The following is a 6,807-nucleotide window of genomic DNA, read 5'->3' as shown; positions in this document are numbered from 1 at the left end:
TCAACCTGTATCCCTATTTAAGCATTTTGTTTTTTCCCTTCCCCTCCCCAAATTAGAGAAGTGTATATACAAGATGCAGGGCACCGACATCAAATACAATGAAAACAGGGGTTATACCACGGGGGAGGAACATACAAGGAAGCAAAAAAATCACATGGTACATTATAAATGTGTTGGAAACAACAGCAAGAAAGAAAAAAACACTTGTGTTCCTATCTTGGGGTTCATATCACTTAGCATCATCTTATCTGGTCATATGTACGTCAATAGTTCACCTTTTTACCAGTCCGGTACACCTGCGAAAATTGTTGAATCTTGCCAAACCTGGTGTGTGTGTGTGTGTGTGTGTGTGTGTGTAGGGAGGGTTGTTTTTTTTCCCCAAAAGTGCCCCCCAGTCAAAGAGAAAGTTTCTACAACTTCTCCCCTTTGCCAGCTCTCTTTTGGGATGCTTGTTTAATATATCTAAATAGAAATACACACTCAGAAAGCTAAGTCATTGTAGGAGGATTTTTTCCCCCTCAGTAATTACCTTCTTTGCCTTCAGATGTTCAGAGATGATTTCTGCCACCCACAAGTGGCAGAAAAAAAGCAAGTGGAGTGTTTACATACCAAGTCCAGGCCTGCCTCCTGAGCGTCCAGGCCGGGAAAACGAGGAGATAGCTGTCTCCAAGGAAAGCAAACCTGCCGTGTTCACGCCCAACCTTTACAAGCCCTGCCCTTGAATCCATTTTTCCTACCAGTCCCAGAAAACAAATGCAAAACAATAACCACCACCACCACAACAACAACAACAAATCAAAGTTCCTTCCAGAACGGGACCAATGACCAGAACCTCAGTGGGTATGTAAAATATGAAATTACCAGCATCCTGGTAGAGCCCCCAAAATGGCAAATTAGCAGGAATTGCTCATTGCGGGAGTGGCCCCTGGTGTATTCAGTGTCTTGATGACAAACAGGAATATGTGTTTGTGAGATTTACCTTGATGAGATTATCTCGTCCACTAATGGCATTTTTGCCTCTGCGGAGGTCCACGTAACTTCCTGGGGGGAGTGAAGAGCTGGTGCGGGTGGTCCAATGGGGACAAAGCAATTCGCTTTTCCTGTTAGTCCCAAGATCCACACCCATCCGGGTGACAGCTGGGATTTTGTAAGCAGGCTGCCTGCTAGTATCTGCTAGTTAAGACCCTTTGGAGACGTTAGTATTCTTCCCGTCACCCTCCTCCTCCTCTTCCTCCTCCTCCTGACCCTCTTCTCCAAGCACTGTCTTATTGCTATTGATGTGCGTGGTACTGAGATTCAAACGCAGGGCTTCGAGCACTCTGCCCACCTTGACCCGTGGTCTCCACTCTTTTGTGTCTGTAGTTTGCTTTTCCGATACAGTTCTCGGGCTTTGGCTCAGGCCTGCTGGGGACCGCGATCCTCCTATTTTCCATTGCTAAGCAGCTGAGATGACACCTCTGCTCGGCCACACTTGATCTCGATCCTCCTGCTCCTGTGCCCAGTGGATCCTTGGGCCCCAGGTTCCCAGTGCAGCCCTGCCTTCTGGTTCGGGCGTTCTTGCTCAGTGTGTTGATTTGACTCAGAGTTGTCTTTGAGGAGACAAAGGCTCCCTCCCTTAGCACAGTGGGCCAGGCCCTCCCTCCCTGCCAACATAACCGCCACGGAACCGTGTCAGCACCAGCACCTGACCCCGCTGCTGTCTGCCCCCGAGCATAGCAGACCTTCGAGCTCACAGGGCAGACCTGGCTCCTTATCTTCATGGATACATGGTTGCAGCTCCTTACGCCATTGCTATTCCTGTAGCCATCCCAGTAAGTCTTGTTTTGTTTTTACATATATTTTCCACAGTCCGTTTCTACTGCTCACAAACTAAAGGCAACTTGGATATCATTGGCCGGGAATGTGACTTAGTGGTAATGTGCTTGCCCAGCATACATGAAGACCTGGGTTCGATTCCTCAATACCATATGAACGGAAAAAAGCCAGAAGTGGTACTGTGGCTCAAATGGTAGAATGCTAGACTTGAGCCAAAGAAGCTCAGAGACAGTGCCCAGGCTCTGAGTTCAAGCCAAAAAAAAAGATAGATGAATTCAGGGAAGCCAGGCACTAGTGGCTCACGCCTGTAATCCTAGCAACTCAGGAGGCTGAGATCTGAGGATTGTGGATCGAGGTTCAACCCAGGGCAGGAAAGTCCTTAAGACCACCAGAAAACCGAAAGTGCTACTGCACTTCAAAGCGGTAGATAGCTAGCCTTGAGCAAAAGGAGCTTAGGGCCAGCTCTCAGGCTCTGAGTTCAAGCCACACAACTGACTAAAATTAAACGGGAGGCTACCGAAAAGAAGGTGGAGGGAAGGCAGAACTGGGGGTAGACTTTGGCAGTCAGAACAAAGTCCCAGAGAGAGCTAGAGATGCTTGCATTAGTAGTTAATTGTGGACACTCAGAAGTCAGACTTCCTGGGTTCAAATCCCAGCCTTGCCCCTTCGTGGAAGAGCTCAGATAAGGAAAGAGAACATTTTTTTCAGATGGAGAGAACAGCAATACAGAGGGCCCAGGGTAGAACTAGCTCACTTCCCATGATGCAAATATTCAGAATTTAAGCAGAGCCTCCCTCCCCCGACCTTAATGAAGACCTGCAAAGGAGAGCGGTGTATCCTCTGCCACGTCGCCCCGCCCCTCATTTGTAAAGTCTGGACACCAGGCTTCGGGTCACTTGTATTCTAATCAATTCTGTAAAGACCCAGTATGTTTGCCCATGTCCTGAACGTGTGTGTGCAGGACATTGGGGCTTGAAGTCAGGGCTTGGGTGGTGTCCCTTAGCTTTTTTGCTCAAGGCTGGAGCTCTGCCACTTGAACCACAGCTCCACTTCTGGCTTTGGGATGGTGTATTGGAGACAAACGTCTCATAGATTTTCCTACCCGGGTTGGCTTTGAACCTCGATCCTCGGGTGTCAGCCTGCTGACTAGCTAGGATGACAGGCATGAGCCACCAGAGCCCAGTGCGTCTCCTAAACTTGATCATCAGTGCAGCCTAGATTCTAAAACCAGAGGGTGACCAGTCCTGTGGTTTACCATGCAGCTGGTGCCCACTGGAGGCCTTGCTGTAACCCCACACCCTCTCCACCTCCCTTCCCAGTCCCCACAGACTTGAAGCCCAGAGTTCCCTGGCTGTATCTCGGATGCCAGGCATGGCACCCAGGCCTCCGTGTGTCCAGTGAATTCGTAGGGAGGCTGCTGGGAGCCATTCTTGCTGAAGGAGGCCATGGGGAAAGTGACCGAGACCCCACCCTCTTCTATGGGGACACCCAGACACAAACCCAGACCTCCTGTTAGCACCGGTGCGGTCTGACGCCCACCCCTCCCCGAGCCTCAGCCCCTCACCCTCAGGAGGCAGGAAGTGGACACTTCCCCCCGGTGCTCAAAGCAGTGGGCACCAAGGAAGACAGGTATTCCCACACGAGCCTATATCGCATCTCAATCACATGCACCCCTGGTCCCCAGCCAGTCCTGCTTCTACATCCGTGTCACATATATGCATGTGTGTATATAACACATAATATATAATGTGTGATACTGTATATATATATATATATATGTTTTATAATATGAATGTTATCATATTATTATACAATTGAATACCATAAGTTAGTTCTAATATATAGTTATATATCATGTACTATTATATCTTTAGTGATAGATAAAATAGATAATAGATGAATAAATAAATTCTTGGTGATAGGTGAATGAGCGATAGATGATAGATTGATTGATTGATAAATAGATGAAAGGATAGATATATAGATAGATGATAGATAGGTGATAGATGATAGCTAGAGATGGATTTTTTTTTGTCAGTCATGGGGCTTGAACTCTGGGCCTGTGCGCTGTCCCTGAGCTCTTCAGCTCAAGGTGAGTGCTCTATCACTTGAGCCACAGCACCACTTCCAGATGATTGATAGATGATAGCTAGCTAGCTAGCTAGCTAGCGAGATAGATAGATAGATAAATAGATAGGTAATTGATAGGTAAATAGCATATAGGTGATAGATAATAGAAAAATAGATAATAGATTATTGATAGGTAGATAATTGATAAATTGATTCACAGATGATAGATAATGGATAGGTATATTATTGATAGATAAGTAGTTGATAGATGGGTAGGTAGATGGATAATAGATCAATTGATAGACAACAGGTAGATATGATAGGTGATGGATCCATAGATTGCTAGATAGATCCATAGGTAATAGATAGGTAATAGATGATTGATAGGTGAGTGGATGATAGATAGATGGGTAGCTAGATAACACAGTATCTAGGGAATGCACCCCTAGAGGAAGTCTGCCCCCCCCCTGCACAGACAGATGGAGCCCTGACCCTGTTCTTCTCCACCCTAACAGCAATCAGCCTCCTTCCCAAGAATGCTTGAGCCCTTGATAACCAAGAGCACTGAGAATCACACACAGCCAGGGACGCCCACCTGGCCAAGAGCTCACCTTGGGTGATACACTATTTAGACATTAACTTGAGCATGCCTGGGTGTAAAATTATTTTGCAACTCAAGTTGAAGGCTGGCAATGCGGATTTACCACTGCGGTGGCTGCGATCCACAGACCTCGTCATTATGTTCACGGAGCAGAGAGTCCACGGAGCTCTTCCTCCCCCCCACCCCCCACCCCCCCCAGAGCCAAGGGAGGAGCAGGCCTTGGCTGACCACTCTGGGAGGACTCACTGGGTTTGGAGGAGCAAGTCAGAGCTTGAAATCAGCACACCAGTAGACGTGGCTGTTCCTCGTTCCCAGGTTCAGCAAATCCAGGGCAACACTACATAAGACCCGGCCAGCGATTCTAAAACTGAGCCCCTCTGGGCAGCCGTCCTGGCTCCACCCAAGCACCCTGTGAACAGGGACCCCAAGATTCCGCGGGATCTGCCCTGACCACCAAAGCCTCCACAAAGCCTCCCTGGTCCCCACCCACAGGGAGACATCAGAGCCAGGAAAGCTCTGCCCATGATCCTGACCCTGAGCTCACCGCCAAAGTTCCTGACAGAGCTCCGGGTGGGTTATTTTTACTTCATTTTATTTTATTTTTTGGAAATGGTGGGGTTGGGCACCAAGACTGGGATTTGAACTGGGAATCTGATGCTTCTGCTCATTGGCTGACTCTCTTCTACCTGAGCCACGCCCCTCCAACCCACGTGGAACTTTTTATCCCCTGGCTGGTCTCAGCTGCTTTGAGAAGAATTAAGTCATCAATCAACAGAACTTCAGAATGGGAACTGAAGGGATTTACATTTGTTCTCTCTCTCTCTCTCTCTCTCTCTCTCTCTCTCTCTCTCTCTCTCTCTCTCTCTCTCATTTTGCCCATGCTCTCACCCCACCCAGAAGCCAGAGTCCTATCTTCTCCAGTTCCCAGGAAGATCTGCTCTCGGGAAGTTTCTGAGATGAACCAATCACACACAAGTGCAAACAGTCCATTCTGGAAGATAACTGAGCCAGAAACGTGGCTCCACCTGGCTCTACCTTGCTGGAACCTTGGACATCGCCCTGGCCATGCTCTGGTCTTGGCGTTACCACCTCTGACATTAGTGAGTCGAATCTACATGGGGTCTCCTCTAGCTCCCACAGCCTGATCTTGGAAAAGATAGAGAAAGGCAGAAATAGCAGCCAATGCAGTCTAACAGTGGAAGGCAAGGATGGAAGGAGAGACAAAAAAAAAGGGAGAAAAGAAGGGAAGAAATAGGGAGGGAGGGAAGGAGGGAGAGAGGGAGGGAGGGAGGGAAGGAGGGAGGGAGGAAGGAAGGAAGGAAGAGAGGGAGGGAGGGAGGAAGAGAGGGAGGGAGGGATTAAGGCAGCTCATTAAAGCCTTGTTCAAACCTTCTAATACACCAAGCAAAATATTTTTGGAAATTTGGACAACTCTGCTCTTTTATGCAGTTCCTTATCACACGGGGCTGGTATGCTGTTTGAATCACAAATTGCATGCTAATGGCCTAATTCATAAACCACTGACATTCTTTATGAGTCCTCGGCATTCAGAAATGAAGAATTTGTGTTCAAAATACAATTTGCATTGCAAAAATTCAATAATTTAGTTTCTCGTATTCGTGAACGTCTAAAACCACAACACATCACTTACCCCATAGTCCAGTTCTTTCCTTAGCACACGCGCCAAGCAGGGAGTGAGTCAAGCTCTGCTTTGGAGGGGGCCACGTTCGGAGCCCCCTGGAGCGTTAGTTATCGCCAGAGGACAGCGCGATGCCTCTTCTCAGGGAGTGGGTGCCGGCGGCCCTTCCACAAGCAGATGCCGACCTCCCGAGCTCAGGAGCTCAGGAAGAGAGGCGTCAGTGACAGGGCTACACTGAGAACTCTTTCCAGGAGAGCAGAGCCGGACAGAGGATCTCCAGGACAAGGACAGGTTGTGAATAATTCACCATCCACACCCTGACCACCATCCAAAAGCAGCTGGAAAGAAAGAAGGAAAGAAAGGAAGGATGGAAGGAAGGAAGGAAGAAAGAAGGAAGGAAGGAAACAAGGAAAGAAAGGAAGGAAGGAAGGAAGGAAGAAAGAAGGAAGGAAGAAAGAAAGAAGGAAGGAAGGAAACAAGGAAAGAAAGGAAGGAAGGAAGGAAGGAAGGAAGGAAGGAAGGAAGGAAGGAAGGAAGGCTTTGTGTGAAGTGATATGGAATAATCTCAGAAGTGTAAAGAGTAAGTAAGAATACTATTTACCTCACAGCCCTTTGAAAAGAAACAGAGGGCTGGGAAGGTGGCTCAGTGGTAGAGCGCTTGCCTTGCAAGCATGAGGCCCTG

The sequence above is a fragment of the Dipodomys ordii genome, unplaced genomic scaffold (genome assembly GCF_000151885.1).
Source record: "Dipodomys ordii isolate 6190 unplaced genomic scaffold, Dord_2.0 Scaffold14, whole genome shotgun sequence".
Classification (NCBI taxonomy): Eukaryota; Metazoa; Chordata; class Mammalia; order Rodentia; family Heteromyidae; genus Dipodomys; species Dipodomys ordii.
This window is presented reverse-complemented; position numbering follows the sequence as displayed.